This window comes from Ostrinia nubilalis, chromosome 19 (genome assembly GCF_963855985.1).
Source record: "Ostrinia nubilalis chromosome 19, ilOstNubi1.1, whole genome shotgun sequence".
Taxonomy (NCBI): domain Eukaryota; kingdom Metazoa; phylum Arthropoda; class Insecta; order Lepidoptera; family Crambidae; genus Ostrinia; species Ostrinia nubilalis.
The window spans coordinates 3,971,522-3,996,317 of record NC_087106.1 but is presented as its reverse complement, the minus strand read 5'-3'; the positions used below and the strand labels follow the sequence as shown (position 1 = coordinate 3,996,317).

The following is a 24,796-nucleotide window of genomic DNA, read 5'->3' as shown; positions in this document are numbered from 1 at the left end:
CAAATAAAAAAAACTACTACCACTCCAATCATCGCATCGCAATTCAATGGCAATTAAAACTAACACACCTATTTGACGTCTTAAAAAAAGTCGGCAAATACAAAGCGTCCAATTCCGACTCTAACGGTCGCAAAATTGCGATGTTTCCGTTCAACTGCTCACATTCGTATTTATTAACTGGAGCACACAAATTAATGAATGTGCAAAAATTTTAACAGTCAAATCAATTACTAAGCACATTTTTATTGTTGCTCGGCAAATATGCACACAATCAGCTTTAGTTGTGTTACGAAATTATTGTATATATGCCACTCAAACTCGTTTCAAGTCCGACAATAACTGGAATAACTACGGCTAAATTCTTTAGGCCCGATTCGACCAAACTATCCGAGAATAACTCCTGGTATAACTGGCATATTGACAGTTTCAGTATGGGAAATAGGTACAATATGTCAAAACTGACGACTTATTCTGAGATTAATATTTTCTCCTGTTTAGTCGAATCCACCCTTAGGTAACGTATTCGTAGTACCTACCTAAGTAAAGTAAGTTATGGGCAAACTCGCAATGTGATTCTCTGCAGAAGACATCCTATCATGTTTATGACATTACAGCCCTCGCCAGTTACTTCAAAACTTAGTAAGTAGGTACCTAGTTCAACTAGAAACTTGTCAACAAACTAATATCCCAGGAAGATGGGTCGCACTTGTCACTCCTTGAATAAGAAACTATAAACTCAGAGCTCGAAGTCAGAAACAAGTGTGTAATAGGTACAACTTACGGTGGAGTTAGTTTCATTTCCAGGTAAGAAGTTCTCACAATTTTTAAATAAAAACATCATTCCAAGAAGGCGTACTTTACGACCCTACCTTGGAAGTAGCTTTGGCGGTTCACAAAATAAATGTAGACCTATAACATAATTATTTACCGCTACATTTGTTAGCGACAGTTTTCTATACCGTGGTTAAATGGAGCCATTTTCCAAACCTTTTGACTCTAAACGCTGGGTGCCGATCGTGACAACCGTTAGGCACTTTCGGTTTTACTTGAGTGGTTAAAACCTGTTTGGAATTACTTATATTACCTGTAACTTATATCTATTTAGTCATTAAGGTATTATGCTATTGTTACGATACCTTTAAAGACGTTTTAACAAACGATAAAGCTCTCTTTGGTCTGATTGATAGTGCTGGATAAAAATCCTTGATGCCTTACGCAATCCACTGTCTACACACGTGTGCGTGCCTTGCCTTTATATTTTTACGGGTCTTAAATAAATTCGCAGAAATTAGTTTTTATATACTAGTTGGGGTTCTTTTTTGTACCCCAAAGACGTGATGGATGACCTAAGCAATAGCTTAATTTGCTTATGGGTTAATCCGGCACTTTGACAATAACATTTCTCCCAAGTTTCTCAATAAATCTGTTAAATAAAAAATCAATGGCTCACACATCGGCAGGAAACAACTGAACTTCCAAAACCTCTGGAATAATCTTTACACTCCATTACTCATTCTCATGTTGTCGTGGAAAAACATTTTGCCCCTCTTCGCCCTCGAACAAACATCACCCCCATTTTTCTTCGGCTGTAACAAATTATAGCAGTCTATCCTGCCCCGAATATGCCGTTAGAAGGGCTGGCTTCACGTTAATTTCGCTCAGATTAAGGCATTAATGGGGTTACAGCCTAAACTAAGAAATAAACGAGAGCGACAGAGATAGCGGACTTGATATTGGCTTAAAATAAAGTTTTAATATCTTTTGATTGATTAATTGCGACAGTGGTATGCTCCGGTAATTCAGGAACACGCTTTTGTGATTTGTATACCCGACCGTAACCTGATACGAACGTAATGAATAAACGAAAGTAGCGATTTTTATTCCTGAAATCGGAGAGTTACTGCGTAAGATAGTAAGGAAATCAAGAGTAAATAAAATAAAGGTACAACAGCTGCTGTTAGTTTTATCACTTTAGAACTTTGAAATGAGATGAAAATATTGCAATTTTTCATTTCTCTAAACTTGGCAAGTTATCGCTAGAGAAAATCTCTCTTACCCGCGTCCGCGATCCTTCGTAACACATCGTATACCTTAGGGATTGGATAACAGGCAAAGGCAAGGCCGTTCGCCAGTCACTAACCTAACCTGCCTAATACTGCCTATTGTGTTGTGCCCAACACAGAGGTCCGCGAATTGTGTCGCGAACGCGAATCTCGTGACACTGCAGGTTGCTACGGAATTTAGATAGCCTAAGGCTGAGTTGCACCACCTAACTTTGACCGTAACTATAACGATGACCGATATTTTTTCTATGGAGTTTGACAGATTTTTGACGTTTGTCAAAGTAAAAGCAAGATGGTGCAACCCTGCCTAAGTGTAACACTTGCTATAAAACATTGTTGTTATAGAATTTGCCCTTTACATTTTATACTGGTTATAATTGGGCGCCTATAAAGGTATTTATTGGAAGTAAATTATAATGGAAACTGTAATTATAGTATCCGATAAAATGTTTTCGAATACGGGGCCTAATCACGGCTATTGATGGTTGAATTAGTAATTAAAAGAAGATTAGAATATCTGCTTTTAGTTGTTTGCTTTACCACGACAACATTGTAATATACTTTGTACTTACGATAGAAAGTTGACGTGTAAAGGATAGTCTGTTACACATAAATACCTACCCTTTTCATGACCTTGTTAAAATGTTTGTACATAGCTACAGCTACATAATACGCTACAAAAAGTAATATGATCAGACAGACATAATACCGATCACGTGATAACTAATCGTAGTGACATGTTCTACCTTACATGAGACTGATAAGGTACAGTTAACATCACCTCAGACAATTTTTTATTGAGAAATAGTCTCTATTACCACCATATAGGATGCATGATGATCATGCAGTGTTTACCAATGATGTGCTGTGTCGTCTGTAACTTTGCTGTACAGTCAGCGTCAAATAGTTCGTCACACCCAAAGCTGCTAAAAGTTGACAACACAACGGTCTTATTCCAAAATAGTACAATTAAGACGTGTTGCGAACTTTTTGGCAACTTTGGATAGCACGAACTTTTTGACGCTGACTTCTACAGTGACTTGTCAAGTACAGAAAACAAGCACAAAAAATGCGTGGATGTCGTTCGTCCTAAGCATTATTATGTCATGTCTAGCTCAATAAGTGCTTATATTATTGACTAATGCAATTCTCTCAAATAAACTTGTACCAAATGATATACTTTGCCGATAATGGCGGCGGTACATGTTCTTATACTGACTTAATCGTCCAGTTTGGTTGGGCAATGTGATTCGCGAACACTCGGGCACAATTTATTCAATGAAGGTTATTAATTAACTAGTAATAATAAATTATGTTATTGTTGTATAAACAGTTTATAATGGTATAAAGTGGGCTTAATGATTTCTGTATAATGCTATTAAATAACCTGGGTTTTTAATGACAAATATTGTTAGTATAGAATAGACTGTACCATCCAAGACTGGATTGTGTAAATACCTGCCTATTATATAAAAATTAAATAATATTTTGTTCGGCGTTTTAAGTTCCTAATTGCATTTAAAGGCAACAGTTTCGACAGTGACTGTACTTATCACAACATTCACAACCATAATAATTGTTGTTCATTATCGCTCAAATATTCAATTAGTGATTCATACAGAACAAAGCGATTAAATCCGCTTGTCTGACTGACGGTTAATTGCCGCGAAAGTCTTTATTTCGCTCTGCCGAGAGGAAATTATGGACTTCCCCACTTGCTTCATATTTGGGAAGGTACAGTCGACTGCACATCTACCTATTACGCCCAAAAAGCTATCAAGCATTTAACGGGCTTAACAAGTCATAAATTTTTCATTGTTTTTGGACCTTCATCATTCATCATCATTTCAGCCATAGGACGTCCACTGCTGAACATAGGCCTCCCCCAATGCTTTCCATGTTGATCGATTGGCAGCGGTCTGCGTCCAGCGCTTCCCTGCTACCTTTACGATGTCGTCGGTCCACCTTGTAGGTGGACGTCCCACGCTGCGTTTTCCGGTACGCGGCCTCCATTCCAGAACCTTTCTGCCCCATCGGCCGTCAGTACTATGTGCCCTGCCCATACATTTTGGACCTTAAGACAAGGGAATAAAGCTCAAAATATGGTGGGAATTATATTCCCACTATGTACCGTATAAGGGGTTAAAATAATATATTTTCTGTAAATGGGCTTTTATAACGCTTTTATACGTCCCAGTATAACCTTAAACTTGACACTTAACGTTTTATTTTAATCTCCTTAAACAATCCTAACTGTACTTCGAATATTCACCCAAAAAAGGAATTGAATTTGCTAGAATAGAAATGCTTGATTTATTATTCATAAATATCGATCTTTAAGCATTCACAAAAACGATGATGGATTGGTGAGAACCGGTTTGATGCTAATCAAATATGTAAATACTGGCGATTTCTCTCTCTACCCACAAATCATTATTTAACAAGTATTCCGAAGACTCGAATTCATTAGAACATACCAAACCAAATGTTATGTGAGAAAATAAAATATTTGAGATGCTTCTTCAGTCAACGTATCGATAAAATCATATTATTTTTACGAGTCTTCAGTACGAATAGGCAAAATTATTATTCTTATTATATTTTACCTATTCTTGTGTTATTTAAATTTTAATGTACCTACATAGTAGACTATCTTTGAAGTCAGCAAATCGTAAAGAGACAATAATGTGATATGTAGATAAGTAGTTGTACTTTCCTGGAAACTACTAACTGGTATTTTTTTTCTCAAAATTACTGCCAGACTACTTGCTGCATCATGTGAATTCATGTGTAATTCATACTTTAATTAAATATCACCATGCCCATTTAATTAAAAATATCAAAGTCACATCTCACTGTGTGTGGAATGAGTGAAAATTTCTCCCTCAACCGCAAGTAAACGCAGAGTAATTCACAATTAGCAATCAAAATTCTCCGGCGCAGTTCCGCTACAGTGACAGCATATTAACTGTCACTTTCTCACTCACTGCACTCCGTCATGGGTATCACGTCACCACCATGGTTAGAAATCGACACTGATGCATTGCAAAATTCGTTTTTATTGGTAGTTGGTTTAGTGGTACTGAGGTTACGCTCATAAATAAGCAAAGTTTATAGCAGCAGAACTGAAGACTAGCGAGATAATACCTGGTTACAATGCGGATTTTATAATCTTGGAAAGATATAGTTGAAAATGTTGAAATCCAATGCAGCAGAACCATCAACCAACACCAAAAATGGCATTATGTATTGAAAATATTAATAAAAAATGTGTCTATGTCACGCGAAACCAACGCGAAGTCTAAAAATAAAATACCTAAACGTAATCAGCGTACACAATAACAATATTCACAGAATATGTAATCATAATTATATTAAAACACTTGAATACGTTTGGTTTTTTGGTCTCAATCCTAAGACCACTTTACCATTAGGGCGTTAGAAGCGCAACAGCAGCGCGGCAGCAGCTGTTACTGCCTTCACATTATAAAAATGCCGCTGCCTGCTGTATAGTATGAAATTATCAACAGCACGACTGTCACGCGTTTGTTACGTGAAGTTCGCGTACCGCGTGTGTATGACCGCGCGCTAATTATCTGAACAACTCATTAATCAAAAACAAAATGTGGTGTCAACGACCACAGCTCTGGCTTTGGACATCAGTCACAGTTTTTGCATGCTTTAACGGGGCTTGACTTAACAAGTTCAAGATCTTCGGCAAGATTAAACTCCTTAACTGTTAGGTTTAACTTTGAGTTAATGTATTTCCATTTTAACGAACTTGTTCTACATCCGATTAAAATCCCTATAAGAAATCATTTAAATAAAGTCAAGTGACTAATTCATGTATATACATTTTACTTTCTATGGAGATAATTTCTATGGACGCGCTATATCGTATTTCCATATTTTCCATGACCGAACATCAGGTATCACAGCGAAAGTTAGTAAACATAAACTTGTCCGTCAATTCAACTACGCCCTAAAACCAACAGTAGCGATATCTTTGGTATGTTAATTTAATTTCTAAGGTCACTATGTTAACTGGCTTACAAGAATTGTGATTTGAATCTTTATTGAAAATGCCATTGTTGTTTTCAATGGCATCAAGATCAGTTAGCGCCCTTTTAATTAACTATGGTATACCTGAAGTTAACAAGAGTGTAGCTACCAGTTTATCTTTGGCTCCTGAGACCTTGTCTATGACCCGGATACTATCCAAATAGTCGCCAGCGCTAGTTCAATTAAATACATTACTGTCATTTCAGATAGTCTTGGAAGTATGGAGATAAGAAAATTAATTGGTTATGTCCAGGGGTATGCGATACATGTAGCCTCAACAAACCAGCTCAGTCAATTTGTAAACCTACCTTGAAGAAAAAGAACTCATGTCCTCCACTGCACTGGTCTTTGACTGATCCTACTGTACCCATATTAGTATTTCTGAAAATTACTTTAGTGTGCGAATGAGTTATGCCAGATTTCGCCACTGGCATATTTGAGATTCCAGTTTCACTTAATGACTCACGTGAAAACACCTGAATCACTGTAAATGTATCCGTGTTCTATGGTTGCTAACGGCTCCAATGTTACCAGTTTGTCAAATGGTTCATGGACTTTTGCCTTGGCCTTCTTTTAGACGGTTTCTACCGGGCAAGCAAAAACATTAGGGATGAAATGATGAATGTATGTATGTACATGAAGACTTAGTATACGAAGGTAAACTGTTGAAATCACTGACAAATGACGAGGATCATGATCTATTGATGGAAGTCCACAGAGTCATATCGATTAAATGAAGTATTGCGATAGACGTTGCTTAAACAATTAGACCCTGGATCTAGATCATTATGTTAATTTCAAAGTATAGGAAACCAAAAGGCGCTATTCACGAGCCTTGCTAGGTTTTGCAATAGTTCTAAACAAACTGAACGATTGTGGAAGCACGCTCCACCGCCGCTGTTGCAAGCTTCCGGAAGTTTTAGAAATTGATGCGCACGCGCCGGCCCTCGGCGGTAATGACGCATTGTGCGGGAATAACTGGTATTCATCACTTTTTCCATCCGATTGTTTATTTTGGAATATCGAGAAAATATTTGTTTCCTTTTTTATTTAGGTAGCAACTTTGCAACGGAGGGAAGTTGAACCTTAACTTGGAACTCTTATGTCCTTCTGTTTCGTTGCGGGTCCAATGACAGTTTAACTTTCCCCCGGGAGAAATTGGACCTTCACTGTTTGGGTTTTTATTGACGGTCGAGCTGTAGATCCTGGCTACACAGGAGTTGCAGCAGTGGGAACAGTCCCGTAGGTGGCAATCAAATCTCTTTAAAGGTTTTCTGCCAATGTAGTGTTTTACATTTTCACGTGGGTGTTTTTGTTCTATTGATTTTTCATGGATTCTATGAAGAGACAAGTATAAGTAGATACGCCGGTTCCGGTTAACTTAAATTTAAGTGTTCTGATGAAATATCTGACGGCAATTAAAATGAAAATTTTCTCTGGGATTTTTTAAAAAGTTATTTGGGTCAATCAATTCACCAAATTGCATGAAGCGCCCGCAATTCAGCCTTCGACATTGTTTGTCTGACGGTAACAACGCGTTTCTTTTTGGAAGGAATAAATTAATTGTGAGCGCTTTAAAAAATAGTGATTTCATGAAGCAACTCACCGGGAAACTCATTACATCAATTAAAATGCCATTGAAGGAAATCGGAGATTTATTATTTCGATACCGCTGTTTAGTATCGATTAATTCCTTTAATTGTTCCTGAGCTAAACTGTTTTTTTAGATTTACGAGTCCTTGTTATTATTTCATCATCAACAAAGTTTATTAGCCGCATCGCAAATAAACATCTTTAAACTCAAATATTTGGTATTAAAACTCATATTTTTGCAAATAGGCTTTTATAAAGCACTTTGACACGTCCCAGTATTAACCCTACCACTGCTTCGGGACAATAAATGGCCCAGTGCTGAGAAGAAGCTCGTTAGGTATTTTTTGTTAAACCATGAATCTAATCTGGCATTTCCACCAAACATGGCGTCCGCCAACATTCTACGGTGGACATTCTAATTGCCGCAAAACATAGCCGTAGCGATGGCGGAGAGTCCGGCAAATTCGCTTGCAAATTCAATCGAGTGATTTTATCTGCGGACCACCACAATGTAAAACAGCATAGTACAGTATCATCCTTACAATGTATAATATGGGCCATGACCTATCACGAGAACAGATGTTATGTTGTGTTTGCCATATTATTATCATTATTTGATTATAGAGTCACAGTAGTAGTAATGCAATATTAGGGCCTTCTTCCATAGTTTTTGGCGTTGCACCATTATTTTGTCTCATGGATTTTCAGCTCATAATTACGTCAACTTCTCCAAGTTTCTTTAATACCTTTGCTGTTCTGATTTTTATTATTTATCTCAATCTGGCATTTTTTGCCTCTTCAGTTTTTTTTCTGTTTTGTCTTCAGACAGTCTCCAGAAAAAGATACGTATTAATCAAATTATTCCATAATATCGTAATGAACTTATTCTACTGTGTACACTTTTGTTGTGATATCGTGCAATTTTATCAAGTCAGCATAACCATAACAAATCGCTCGACCTACAGAAGCCCCGTACTTGGGAATTTCAACGGTACTTTTATCACTCAAGGTTTTCTGAGGTCTCAACGTTTTACAAACCAGTCCAATTATTGTGTTTATTTATAAAATGTAATACGAATAACTGGGTCGTTCAGTCTTATTTTGTTGTTTTTAATGAGGTTTTTTTATAATAGTATAATTAGAATTAGTACGTTCCAATCGGAAAAAGTATTTTTTACTGCCACTGATTAAGAATGATAATGATTCGGAATTCCCCACCACATTTAACTTTTTTCGAAAACGAAGCTTCTGGAAATGAAGAAATCATAAAATTACTACAGTTCTGGCGAATATCATCTTTTCTTAAGGATTTGTATAAAAGATTCCCAAATTTTCTCGACAGTTCCATGCCGAAACAGTTAGGGTATTGTCCTCTCAATAAAAACAGAAAGATAACCTTTTGATAAAATTTTAACCTGCGAACTACATTCACACAAAGTAATGTCCACATTGACAGTTAACAAATTGTCTCTATTACTATGTTGTTAACTAATCAATGGCGCATTCCAACAAATTGAAATGAATCCTAATAATATTCGACTTCATAAAAGGAGGTTATCAATTCGACACGTATGTATTTTATTACAATGCGGACCTTTGTCCAGCGACATACCTACATTATAAAAATTCTCGTGTCACAGTATTAATTAACTGGTTCAAGAACCAGAATAAAATTTAGAAAAGAAGAAAATTTTGTGTTTATTGAGTGATAATAGGACGTAAACTATTTTTCATACATAAACAACGTTTGTTGAATCAGCTAGTTATGTTAATATTTGCTGAATACTCTTGGCCAAACTACATTGGCTAAAGTGTGTGGGACTATCCATCCTAAGATTACCTTACGAAAAGTTGTTTTGTGATTAGTACCTATGTGATGTTGGTATACCGAAATGAATAAACCCGCCACAGATCCTCCAACCCTGCCCTAGGGCAATCAAAGTAAACGCCATGCTTATTATAGCAGATCTTCCTCCATCGATAGCAGGTTCATCTATCCGATATGGTATATGTCTGCTAACCCACCGACGGTTTTTGGAAAATAATGCCTTAGGTCAAGGGAATTGGGCCCATTTTCGATCGCCAATGAAAGCTCGGACCGCGTGGGCCTTTGGTATTTTAATGGGACCAGCCGGCCCAGAACATGTTATGTTATTTAGTTCTTGTACGAAGATACGCTTAGAAGTTAGTGTTGGCACAGTACACGTGATACAGTAAGTTTACTTGATTTCAGTAACATTTCATTTCACAAATAAAAAAAGTTTATCATAACAGATTAAAATAAAAAAAAAACAGCGTTTGATAATTCATAATTTTATGGCTGACTAGCTTTTTCCCGCTGCTTAGGATAGATATTCTAACAGAATCCGAATACATTTATCAGTTGATTTGTCAACATAACCACAATATTAAAGTGAATGCCTCTATACATTCTGAGCAGTCTAGTACATTTGCCATAAGAATGTTAATCTCTCACTATCTTTCGTCTACACCAATATTATAAAGAGGAAAATTTTGATTGTTTGTATTGAATAGGCTCCGAAACTACTATACTGATTGGAAAAATTATTTCACCATTACAATCCTACATTATTTCTGACGAACATAGGCGGTACGAAGTTCGCCGGGTCACCTAGTTTGTTATAATAATATTACGGTAGTGATAGTGATGGATGATAGTAGTTACTATCCATGTGTATTGTGGCATCCGTCGTTGCTGCGTTTTATGGTTCTGGAATTGATATGATGAGCCTTTGAGTACAGCTTTTACGATAATAAATAATTGAGTTTGTTAGTGCATTTGAACCGTAATTTTTAAGTTGACAATCTTAAACGGATACTTGTTTTCGACGCAAACCGCAATCACGTCATTACGTTTTATACTTGTTTTTAATTGCTGCTGTGACTTTTCTCCTCGGTTTATCTTTTATTTTTATTTAATTTATTAGAACAACCAAAAAGACAAACACGCATGTACAAGAAAATTAGTTATTATGTATAACAAAAATGCTAAGAACTATTCTCTTAATTAGATGCCGCCATGGCATGCATTGTGTTGAAACTGGACTGTTACATAATTAAAAACTATCAAAAAGAAAAACACTAAAAACAAAAGTTAAAAAAAGTATTTGAAATTGAGCAGATATTTAGAATCGAAACATTCCGCAAACATAGGCAAATTAATGGTTTTGTTGATGAAAGTAAACCACGCGTCTCTATTCGCGGAATCTTAATACGAGACCACGAGAAACTTGAGAAAGATGAACTCTTGATAGTCTATTAAACAGTTTTATTAATTTTGAGCGATCATGTTACGTTAAAGGCATTGAGGTTGACAAATACCGCTGGACTAGTTCGTAAAACCCAAAATTTTCGATTTCAAGTCTTTTGTGAAACAGGAAAAAAGTTTACTGTACTGAATGACCAATCAATTGACGTACTTTTTAAAACTGTCAAAACGAGATTCTCCCATAGATTTTGTATGGCAATACATCACTTTTTCGTCAACTCAAATAAACTACTTTTTTCAAATACAATGCAACCAAAAATCTTAATTTACAGGTGATTTAAAATTAATTAAGTTTTTAAGACCAGAATGAAGTGTCTTTTAAAAAAAGTTATAGTGCTTTAGAATTATTGGGGAATGGTGTCAAATAAACAATTGAAAACCACAGTTCATTATTAGAAATAATTAATTAAGACCTCACCAAACTGACCATTCACTTTTATTTATACCTTTTACCAACATTCCTGAGCATGACGAGACACCCATCTGTGCTGTGCCCTTTGGTTCCGAGTAGAGATGAAACGGATATCCGGTAACTATCCGGTAGGCCGGATATCCGGCCTAAATTTACTATCCGACCGGATATTAAAAAACTACGACGATTTCCTATTAATAAGATGAAATACATTAATATTTGAGGTAAATATCAATGGCATGTATTTAAATGATCTTTTTAAATTAGCAAAAACGGCAAATAAAAAAATCTAAATGGTCATCTATTTTAATGATTGATCCTCTTTCTTTGAGACATAAAATAAATGAAATCGATTTATATTTTAACCTCTTTTGAACTACGCAAAAAAAAATTGAGATGTAAAAATTATATCTGATCGTTACTTGTTGGTCCTCAAAAATAAAAGAAATGAGCACCAAATATTCAATATTGTGATACTTTTTTAAATAATTCGATTTGTATAAATTATTTTTTGTCTATATCAAATAATCTTCAAAATAATTATGTTATGATACTTATTTTTATTAAGTTGTAGTCAAAGGATGGTAACTATTTAAAGGCACTTGATGTTCAAAGATTTTTTTTATTAAAAAAGCATACTTAACACGTTCACACTGCGTTATCGGGTCGAATTGACCTTAGGTGCTGGATGCGTTGGTGTGGGATGGATATATTCGGTCTTTTCAGTAGAACGAAAGATAAATATTGTTTTGCAATTGTTTCGTCAAACACAGTAAATATTTGGAAAAAAAAACTTATCAGGTCCTTACGACCCGAAGTCGCACTAAAAGTAAACAAATATCGTTTAGTGATTTTATCGTGTCTAATCGACCCGTTGACAGATTACTTTATGGTCACTGATCACGGCCGAGATCGGTATACTAAGAGAAAATCAATCTTACGATTTGAAAAAAATAAAGAGGTAAAAATTATGATGTCGGGTTCAGGGATGTCAGAAGTAAGAAATTATTTTACATAGCGCCTCTAGTCCCAAACTAAGCAAAGCTTGTAATTTAAACAAACATGGCAATGTACCATTCTGCTTGCTTATTGGCCGCTAAGCCAACTCTGTAACCAATGATGGACGATTGTCACTCAACCACAAAGTACCGCGTAAATTAAAAGATATTTTTTAATTAAAAATATTAACCAATAATATTTTTTGTTAGATCAAATATATTTTAAAGTTAAGTTATACATAGATCGAAATGTATTTATTAGGTGATCGATATTAAAAGGCAAACTTGATATAAAAATCATCAAATTAACAAAATTAAAGATCAATAACTAAAAAAGAGGATCAAATATTATTTTTGTTTACCAAATATTAAAAGAGTATGTTAATCATAAATATTATGTTACCTTTAATGAAGATCATTCATAATTTATCCGTAGATCAACTAATATAGACCCAATAATTAATATAAAGATAAAATATAATAAAAAACATCATTTATTTTTAAAAGTGCACATACAAAAAAGATCAATTAGTTTTTAGAGGATCAAATAATATTGTCCCAATATCAATAATAATGACAGTTTTATTTAAAGTCCAAAAAGTTACAAAAAAGCCATATTAAGGCCTTTCAAAACTACTTTTTCTGGGCTATTCTTTCTAATGACGAATACATAAATAGTAAATATATCTGTTAATGTCGAAATATTGCCAAATAAAAAAGGCGATCTTTTTTTCACTGATGGTCTGATGACAAGATGCACATGTCAGTTAAGTCAGATTACGCAGCAAGTAAACTAATTTAATTTTCGTTATTCAATCACACACTCACGATAGCAACCGAAATCACCCGAATTGATCTGTCACTTGTTTAGGTTAGGGGTAACCTAAACAAGTGGCAAAATCTGACATTATATTCGGACGGATTCGATTTTCGAAAAGTGTGACTAGTCTAGTCTACTAATAGACCCACTGATCGCGTTCGAAGCACCTGTGCGGCGCTAAACTTGTCACGACATGCAACGAGACAATGGGCCAACTATCCGGCTATCCGGCCTAGCAGCTGGCCGGATATCCGGTATCCGGCCAAACAACTATCCGTTTCATCTCTAGTTCCGAGGTCAGAATACCTGTGTTTGATACGTTAACTGTACCTACAACTTAAAAATTAAATAGACATCGAGTTTTGTTAACCTATTAACTAGTAAGGGATTACTGGAGCCTTGACGAAGTTTGTCATTTAAAATAGAATGATCAAATCGGAAGAAGAAACGAAGGATTATAAAAATGATGAGTAGACACTCGCACTATCATTTTTATAAGCAAAAAATGAAATTCAGAGGTTACAAATAATATTTATGTCTGCATAATTTCAAAATCATCATTCTGTATGAATACACTAAAATAAAAATTGAATCATATATTACGTAAATATTAGTTATGATCGGGCCTAAAAGACCCTCCTATTTTAGCGCGACTAACTGAAGGTTAAATTAATAAACATGCCTTTACATGTGCTGTGTGCCGGTTAATTCGCGGAGAAGTAAACAGTTATGTAATATTTGCAGCATCTGTGAGACTTTATGTCAGCAGTTATCAAGTTGTCTGTTAATTACGTTTAATCAGCCCGTGCCGTGCTGTCTGTTTTAAATATTAAAATTTACAGCGACTGCACATGCAGATGTGATGTGCTATTTTGTAACCAAATTGCTTATTGATTTACTGATGTGTTGAACACAGTAAGAGCGAATGCCAGTATTCGACTTTTGATTTAAGAGGTATCACGGAGTGAAAGTAATTTAAATTTTTAACCGACTTCATTCAAAGAAACGTTTAGTGAATGCAACAGATTGCGACATCACAAAACAAATATAAAGGGCGCTGAAAAATTATTATTAACCATGTCGTGCTATTGCAAATAGGAATTCTAGTAGTAAATCAGCCATCGCTTCGCCCGTTTCGAAATTGTCTCTAAACACCCGTGCGAGAGTCCAACCACTAATTTGCTCTTAACCGTAGCTGGAAATGGTCAGCCAGTACATCTACATTCTACAGTAAAGACTACGTATATTTCAGTGAGAAGAATAATGGTTGACTCGACTAAGCGTAGAGCTAGCCTCCTAGTATGTTGGCATGAGTGAAAGATCGTGATAGCACACTCATGTAATCGTGTTACGGAGTCGACTGATTAAAGATATTTTAATCCTAATCACACAGCTGTTCCATTAAACTTATTTTTTTTAAGTTATTTCGATTTTCATTTCCAATTCCATTTCAGTGCTTTGTATTGGTCCAAAATTGAAATCTAACTTTACTAACTGGATGATGTTGGCAATATTGGCACCAACGCCAACAGCTGTTATGGTTTGAATAGATATCTAATCTCCATAAGCTCAAGGTCAGTAATTGTTAAAACAAAAGAAAAAAGTAAAAACTGGGGCACAACATCTTTGACGTTGCTCTTCAGTAGCAATTAAGTCTGTTATGAATACGTGTGTCACAATCACAATGCGTTGGCGTATCTGTTCAGCGGTGGCTGTATGATGAATGGCGACCGCAGCAAGTGCGTTTTTTCACCGTAATCGCCGCGACCCGAGTCAATGCTCCGGCGCACGCGACGTTTCAGACGTTTCGTACCACCATTAATTATACCTATTGATTTAGGTGGAAGCTTTCTAGTCTTGAGTTTCGCAAGCTTCGGTTTGCTAACTGTAATAACTCTATTTATATCCCATTCATAATGCTCTCGTTGGGGCGTTGAAACGTTTGAACTGGATGCAGGAATGGTTATTGATATGAGGCTCGTAATAAATTGTCTTGTTGCTACACAGTTTCTTCTATCAAGCGGGCTATAACAGGAGCTTTAAACAGGCTCAACAACGATGTAAACTTGAATATTATTCCTTGAAGCTAAGCAGAAGTATGATTATCTATCTTTTACCCTACCACCCCTCATTTCCACCACCGGCCTCCAAGGAAGCCTAATCAATTAAAGTTGAATAGTCCAGAAGGATAACCGACATGACCGAACCTTTTTGCAAAGCAGAAGACAAATGGCTGTAATAAACCTATAAAATCTGAAAAGGTATTAAAAAAATATTAAATCTTTATAAGACATTGATTATAATTAAGGATCCTATCTGCCAGTAATGGGCATGGCAAAATCCCCGAAAGGCACCGACGTTTTTCCTTGTCGAAAAAAGATTGGTGATAGTACGACCGCCATATTCGCCAGTAGACCCAGCCATAGGTAAGCGATGCCTTGTGCAATTCCCGGTCATGAGGTTACAAGGTCCGACCCTTACGTAACTCGTCGGCTGCGAATATGAACTTTTGATCGCGGTCTAGTTAACATGTGTTACGTACGAGTTACGTAAACATTCACAATTGTTTCAATAAATGGGCTGCCTTCGGTTTAATTCAATGTCAGTGATAAAATAACTGTTATTATGTTACTGTTATTTATGCCCACGAGAACTATTTAATGCTTAATCTTACTAGGCAATTATATATTGGTAAAAATGTAATAACGATATCTGGCAACCCAGAAGCCTTGTATGCTCTATTGGCCCATCTCTATGGTCTCTTTTTCCTACCATTCAAGTGTGTGCACATGGTTGTAAATTATCTTCGCAATAAATAGAATATCACTGAAGTTAAGTGTCTTTTGTACCTGCCGCATCAATCTGTTCAATATTTTTTTGTAACTCACATAACTTTATCCATGATCAGTTTTATTTTATTGCTTTTTTTTTACTCAGAATTTCATTGTTTACTATGACAGTCATTCAAGAAAACAGGTGCATTATATCTCTCATTTTTAGGGTTCCGTACCTCAAAAGGAAAAAACGGAACCCTTATAGGATCACTTTGTTGTCCGTCCGTCCGTCTGTCAAGACCCTTTTTCTCAGGAACGCGTGGAGGTATGAAGCTGAAATTTATATCAATTACTCAGGTCTACTGTCCCTTGAAGCTGTGAAAAAATCAAACTTCTAAGCCAACGTAATCAAAAGATACAGCCGTTTATGCCGCAAATTTTCGACACTTGCAAGGGAATCAAAACCTACAGGGTGCTTCCCGTGAACTCAGAATCTTGAAATTTGGTACGAAGCAACGTCTTATAGCATAGATAAAGGAAAAATTACGAAAACCATAAATTTTTAGTTACATCACATAATATATTTTTTTTTAATAATTTTAAACTTACTACCCATTTCCTCATAAACGCGTAGAGGTATTAAATTGAAATTCATACCAAATACTCAGGTCTATAATACCTTTAAGCTGTAACAAAATCAAACTTCTATGTTAACGCAATCAAAAGAAACAGCAATTTAAGCTGCATATTTTGAAACTCGCAAGTACTCGCAAGGGAATCAAAACCTAAAGGGTACTTCCAGTCGACCTAGAATCTTGAAATTTGGCATGAAGCAACGTTTTATAGCACATATAAAGGAAAAATTCCGAAAACCTTAAATTTTTAGTTACATTACAAAATATATATTTTTTAATAAATATAAACTTATTACTTTTTTCCTCATGAACGCGTAGAGCTATCAAGTTGAAATTCATATCAAATACTTAGATCTAATTGCCTTTAACCCGTGAAAAAAAAAACATAGTTATGACTCGATTGTCGTAATGAACGAACTTTGTAAACCTTGCAGGTTTGTACGGAACCCTCGGTGCGCGAGTCCGACTCGCACTTGGCCGGTTTATTCATATAATGAAGACAAAAATAAAACGATGCAGATGTTAAAAAACCCATTCGCCACCAGAGCTTGGCATAACGATTTGAAAATCGCGTGACTGCATCATTTTTGTTTTATTACATTTGGAACAACATAGAAACTTGGTCGCGAGAAAATTGCGTCCAAATGATACATGTGATTACTTGTAATTGACTCTCTTCGCACTCGGCATAGCTGCGTACGCGCATTTCCCTAGAAATGCGTAGCTTTGTATTTATTTTAATGCGTTACATTTACTATGATGACTAGCCTTCTTGTAATGGTATGTGATCTGAGAAAATTGTGCAAATTACTATCTTTATTCCTCTTAAAACTATTGCTATGAACGACCTGGGGCTTATTTTTAATAATGTTTAGAAGGTTTCAAGTACTAGTGAATCGAGACAATAAAAATCAATTGTTACCGCTTAAAATTCCACGAGCTTAGACAGTATAGTAGTGGCCAAAGAATTTTAGACATAGTTTGTTTATTTAGAACGTTACATTGACTTGTTGTTAGTTTATTTTTAGCATGTTGTTATTATAACAGTGGTCTCTTAGACAAGTGAGCTTGATTGAACACTTAAGTTGGTCTGAGGACTATTATGAAAGAAACTGAACTTGATTGTAATTCATAAGCTATGCATTTGAATCTAGCTTTGAGTGCCTATTCAGAAACAAGACTTGAAAGAACAAGAATTGTTTTTATTTTGGAGTCGTCGCAAAATGGAAAACCTTGTAACTTTATTGAGAACATTAAATTAAAATAATGCGTTTTCCAAAACCCCAGCTACCTATGTGATGAATGGCGTGCGCGACGTTGAAAGAAGCCCATTATTGTCTTATTTCTCTTCCGAGCTCATTATCAACTGTGACTGTGAGCAATTTTCAACTCCGTTTCCTATAGAAACAATGCCTATAATGGAACACATCCCAAAATGTGCAAAAGCCAGATCATTAACTATAACGTCACATGCGAATTGAAAAGTGATTGTGATATAACAAAAGTAAGTTAGAGGTATAATATTGCTGGCGTGAGTCAACTTGACTGTACGAAAACGAAGAGCGTGTTGAGCCATCAGCTTTGGTCCTGTTGAGCAATAGCAGACGCATAGAGCTACTCAAAAACTCGGACACCAGATATGTGACTAACTTCAATCAATGGTCATTCAATGTAAAATACATGATAGCCTCTAGCATGGGGAATACCTACATTGCTGGTAAATTTTGGTAGCATTTTTTTACGTTTGTAATTTATTCTTTTGTCAAAGCAAATACCTAGCTTAAGACCTAGCTTCTTGGAAACAGGCCGCCCTTGGCAGTTGGCGCTTGGTTGTCAAGTGTCAGTGCTGTTCTGCGCTGAACTGTGCGAGGGACACCTCCGTGCTTCAATGCTCCGACGCATAATACAATTATGGGATTGCGGTCAACGGCGGATTACAGAAGTCTGTTCGCGTTCCGTCGCTATGGCTACTGGTAGCCTTCGACTAGTAATTTTGTTAGCTATGCCAATAGTTTGGCGGTTTGTGCACACCTTGCTGGGAAGTTATGCCAAATATCTTTGCTTCAGCAGCGGAATGAGAGTGGGAATAGTCCCGTCATGAAATAACCCTCGTGAAGAGATGTAGTATGTTTATGTGATTGAACCATCAGTATAGATTCGCTAAGAAAGCATAGGAATATACGTGCCATAAAACTTGATACAAGTCTTGGTAGTTATGGACATCGGAAGTTACAAGTTATTGGGTAACTAAACTACCCGGAACATCATCCAATTAATTATTTAATCACACAAAATCCAACTAATCCAACAACATCAAGCAAATATGTTTGAATTCATGGTTTAACACCATTAGTTAGCGTTAGTTTAATTAGAGAATCAACGCACCATTGAGTCTGCATTAGCCATTATTAGTTTCGACACATATCTTACGTAATTAACTGATGTCTAGCTAATAACGTTAAACTTTATGGCCTAGAGAGCGAAAGCGTAAATTTCCACTTTCTACGCGAAATTGCAGCAAAACCGCCCAAAACACAGCTCCTATGCACAATGCGGAGCTGAGTTTTAAAAACGAAGTGGTTGCTTTTTTCCGTAATCATTATACTATGTTCTCCTGGACAAACGACGCAAATGCCATTAGCTGTGGTAAAATATTCTTTGTATCAGCAATCATAAAGTTGCAAATTCTTTGAGCAAGGGGAGCGGAGAGGTGGTAGGTATTATGAATGGCGGCTGAGACGAGGGTCGCCCAAGGACGTCCATTGTGCAGATCCGGCAAGGCCTGCCCGGTCGGTAGGAAGCTGTTATGTAACCGTAGACGGACAACCCTGCGACTGACGGTTTTTTCATTCGTCACCGCGGGGAGTAACCCCAAATTGGACTGGCCGGGAATGACAACCTGTCATCTGTGTTTATTACTGGATGTTTTACAAGAAATTTTGGTCAGTTAATCTATTTTAGTATACCTAGTGAGTGACTGAACTTAAAAATGAGTCCCAGTTCCATCATAACAACGTTGTAGTGTCAATTTTTTGGTTATTTTCTGTGAAATGCTGGTAAATTGTTGTCGTGTTTAGTTGGATTTTAATGGGATCATGAATTTTATTTTGACTAGCGACCCTTTTTTACCATCTTTGGTAAAATCTCTCATCGCCGATCGCGTAGAAAAGCCATTAGATTTTAGACGACTGTTCTATGTTCTTTGTAACTTCAGGAATAAAGCTCTATTTTAAACGACTTAAATATCAAACATCCTAAAGTTGCTTCTCCTTTGTCCACAGATCAGTGCAGTGTATCGATGAGAGTGAGCCAGTTATTGTAGCACGAGGGTCGCCACGCTGGTCGAACCACTTACTTGTAAGTACATACATGTTATCACTCAAAACATATGTAAATGTTTATTCTTCTCCAATCGGACTAGAATCTGACAACCTTTACGGTCCCATTGAAACGTGCTCGTTTTCAATTAAATTCGCATTCAAACAGAAAAGGTATCAATTATTTACCAACGCTAAATCTTCAGCTGTAAACCCTGTATTCTGAAAAGACTCAAATTGAAATTCATTCAATGAGAAATATTCTTTCTTTGTTCAGGCAAATGTGTTAATTCATTCATTGAGCGTGTTTCCCTCTTTATTACTTTGTGATGCTTCCAGAATTTGTGAAATATTTCGGGCGTTTGCGTAGTAGTTATGATGCGATTCATATCTCAACCACTTCTGAATCGGATCCATATTTATAAGACTAACTCGTTGACGTCGTCACAAGTCTCAGAGTGTGTTATTTTTAAATATAAACAGGCGAGTGGTGTATTATGTGATTCACGCGACTCTCATTCGGAACTCGACGATGACGATGACCTTGACCTGAGCGAAGTCTCAAAATAACGAAAACACGACGAAGCTAAACGAAAAAAAAAGCGGCAATGGCCGAACGATGAAGGATCGCACTGGCCGACTCGAGATCCGAGGAATGCTGGTTAGAACCCCTCCGTTACTGGACTAATGTGGTAAATCCACTCGTAACAATAAGCATATTTAGCTTATACGAGGGGTTATCGGGATAAAAAAACCGTAGTCATTGGAAGCTATTGCTAACTTCTTTTGAGTGAATGCTGCAGATCAGGATCACCAGGACTTTCGGTCGCAGTCGATGGATTTCGGACCTCGTCTATCATCATAACATAACCATAACCTTGTGCTTATAGAATTTTATGACGTATCCATGACCTTAGGTGTAATTTTTTAATTCAACGAAACAGGATGTTAAAATTGGATTCATGCATAATTCACCAATTTGAAGACCAATTTGTTGTATTACTTTTTGCTTATAAGCCTGCTGGTGTTGTTAGAATAAGGCGTTTAAAGGTCGTCGAACTACTACGCGATTTGTGTACATGTTCGCCCGACATTACTTGTACAGCCACAGCACATGATCATACATTTTCGTCGCAAAATCAACCCTATTGTGACAGCATAAGATGCCACTAAATACAGCTTGATATGCCGTCTCGCCTGTACAAGTACATAAGTGTACATAGTAACACTTGTCACTTAACACTATGTAGCTAAAATTTGACATAGCTTGAAGTAAATTTAGATAGAGACTCATTTACCGTATTTTACACATTAAGCATGGAACATTTATTCAAGAGGCACACAAATTCTACGAAAACTAAATGATTGGGTTGGGATTTCAGTGATTTAAATACCTATAAGGTATTTCAGCTTTCCAAAAGATTCTAAGATGCTTTTGAAGCATTTCAATACTAATTCACAGAATATTATTTATGAGCGATAAATATTTCTACAACATTCACGCATAATGTGAAGAAAACATCCTGTATTCCCGTTATCCTAGCTAACCTACAAAGGGAGGATACTCCAGTAATTCCATTTGCGTTTTACCCTAAAATATCCTCTGTCCCAATGGACATGGCGCACAATTTTTGTTGAAGATGCCAAAAAAAACTACAAAAAAATAGAATGAATACTGTATTTTTACTTTTTTGATATCTTTAAAAATGACTGAAATATTTAAGCTCAAAGTGCGCTCTTCCGCTACGAGCGATTTTCCGCGCGGATTTTGAAAATGTGACGTAGTAACATGAAAAGCTGCATGTAAGATATTATCTGTGTACAATGGTTACAATGGTTAGTAGGGGAGCCGAAGCGGGGATTTCGGGACTTACTAAAGAGTGGCAGACTAACATACAAGGAAATACTTTGTACCTGGTTGATTACCTCTAAGTATGAATTTTTGATATAAAACGGTATTAGTTCTTATGCCTCTCACCCAAAAAATACCTCAATTAAGCCCAAATTTGAGACCGCAGCCAAACTTTGAGTGACGATGGAAACTAGCCTAGATGGAGGACACATGAAATTGAACTTCTGCTTCTTCATTGATAAAGACTTATCATTTACCATACCTTATCATTTTGTATTTCATTCTCAAGTCACTTTTTTTCGCTTACTGTTTAAACAAAACGTGGGATTTTTTAAATCTCAGGTCTTTTGAACGCACATCTGAACGATGTCTGGTTTTAATTTCTTCAGTTACTCCGTGACCATGGCGCTTGCAACAGTGCTGAAATATTGGAAACTCAAAACTAAGGTACATGGTAGCAATCCCGTCAGTAATAATAATAGGAAAATGTCTTGGAAAATAAGTAAATCGTATATTACTTTATGTAACTAATTTTATTATGTATCATACTTTTATCTAATCACTTCATTCAGAACTAGAAAACGATTCCAAGGATTCCACTTTTCTTCAATAGATGATCAAGATAATAGAGTTATTTATTATAAATTGCTCTTCCACCATTTCAATTATTCTATCTTACATCTTACTTGATTAAATCTTTTTCAATTTTATTTACATGGTCATAACATTTTCACCATTCCTCTGCACCAATTTGTGAGGTACATCTGAAACCCCCGATAAAGCAGCTATTATAAGAATAATATTTTAAAAAAACCCTCTTGACGCAGTTAGGTAATAAACTAAATGTAATTCACTCCAACCTACTGTCAACTCAACGACGCGCTTTAAAATCAAAGATTGACTTTGAATTATGCCTTATTTTACAATACACATTGAAAACAATATGACTTGCTTGAGCTTTTTCAACTTTTTCACAAAAATAACAAATAGGCATGAAGAGATTACAAAATTTCTGCAGCGACTGACAGTTCACTTGATTTACTTTGGCAGGTAACAATAAAGCCATAGAATATTTGCCATATGAAAGACACACTTTTCAAATATTTTTGTTTGCCATGAGATTCTGGTACACCTATACCTATCATTTAATGAAAAGATAAACTAAATTTTTTCAGCACAACGATAATCTGCTTTGGCGCGTAGCAATGCAACGTGACAACTGCAGTTCGGACTTCTTTATGCGTCCACTACACATACAATAAAATTCGAACTATCGCACATTTTTTCTTTTTAATTCTAATTCAGTAAAAAATGTTTTTGAAACCTTCATTCAAAATTCAAAAGTTATTATCATATGACAGAACTTATGACCACGCATGTACATTGAATAAAATATTTTTCTTTTTATCATCAAGCTTAGCAGTCTAATAAGTTACTATGACACTCGAGTTAATCCACATTCAGCACCATAGCCTCCCCTTCTACAAGGCCCTCAACAAATGTCAAAACGTCACTTAACCCTTTTAGCACCAGTTCTTTTGTTTTTGAGAAGATGTACCCAAATTTTTATATCAATTTAATTATAGTCCAGTCGTTTGGTACAAATTAACGTGGTTACCTGGAAAGTGTTCCGGGAGTTTTGAAAATTGGTGAATAAAATAGATTTCGCTATGCTCTCTGTTAGTCTGTTAGTTAAGTGTGATTGCCGCGCTCGTTGCGAAATTGGAAAAATGCTGCCTTAGAGAAGATTTTTGATAGTTACATTCTTTCCTATTTCGTCGTTACAGCCAAATGACGTTCACTGCTGGACAAAGGCGAGAGGCCTTTGGGTTTTCCATAGGTTTTTCATAATGAACAGTCCTGCGCTGCCCGCATTCAGGTTATTCCCGCGACCTTTACCAGATCGTCGGTCCACCTAGTAGGAGGCCTGCCCACGCTACGTCTTCCAGCCCGTGGTCGCCACTCAAGAAATTTTCTGTCCCAATGGCCATCGTCTCTACGAGCTATGTGTCCCGCCCACTGCCACTTGATTTTAGCAATTCTGCGTGCTATGTCGGTCACTTTGGTTCTCCTGCGGATCTCCTCATTTCTGATTCGATCACGCAGGGAAACCCCGATCATAGCCCGCTCCATTACCCTTTGGGTGACCTTGAGCCTTCTTATGAGGCCCATAGTAAGCTACCACGTTTCAGAACCTTCATCATCATCATCATCATCATTTCAGCCACAGGACGTCCACTGCTGAACATAGGCCTCCCCCAATGCTTTCCATGTTGATCGATTGGTAGCGGCCTGCGTCCAGCGCTTCCCTGCTACCTTTACGATGTCGTCGGTCCACCTTGTAGGTGGACGTCCCACGCTTCGTTTTCCGGTACGCGGCCTCCATTCCAGAACCTTTCTGCCCCATCGGCCGTCAGTTCTGCGTACTATGTGCCCTGCCCATTGCCACTTCAGCTTGCTAACTTCAGAACCTTAAACTTTCCTATTTATTTCACGACTAGCTTTTGCCTGTGGCTTCACCCGCGTGAAATTTAGTGTCACAGATCGGCATAAATTATAGCCTATATGTTAATCACATAACATATGGGTTACAAACAATAATATTGTACAGTTTCAACAAAATCCGTTGAGTACTTTTTGCGTGAAAGAGTCACAAACCTGAGACACAGGAATCTTCCTAGTTCAGGTATCAACCCACCAACATTCTTACTTTTTGTTTTTCCTGATTGTTTGTTATCATAATATTATCTGTTATGTTGGTGAGAAATAAACATTATTTTACTTTATTTTAAACTTCCAGACATCCAAACTTTCGCATTTATAATATTAGTAGGATACAATTATGTAATGTAGAAACAAACAAGACAAAAAAAAGTTATACATACTTCAGCAACGCGAATTTTTTTATACTTCAGCATATTTAGGACACCCGGCAGCGTGTCCTGCCATGATCAAAGAAAAAAGAACTCGCAATTTAGCAG

The 24,796-nt window shown here is 36.5% G+C and overlaps 1 protein-coding gene across 2 annotated transcripts in view; it reads left to right on the top strand.

Annotated features, from left to right (window-relative positions):
• The window catches only part of LOC135081102 (protein kinase C and casein kinase substrate in neurons protein 1), a 166,830-nt gene that overhangs the window by 5,834 nt on the left and 136,200 nt on the right, over window positions 1–24,796 (top strand). For both annotated transcript variants that reach the window (XM_063975840.1, XM_063975839.1), the window contains exon 2: window positions 19,928–20,003. The gene's annotated coding sequence lies outside the window, so the exon portion shown is untranslated. The remainder of the gene's footprint in view (window positions 1–19,927; window positions 20,004–24,796) is intronic.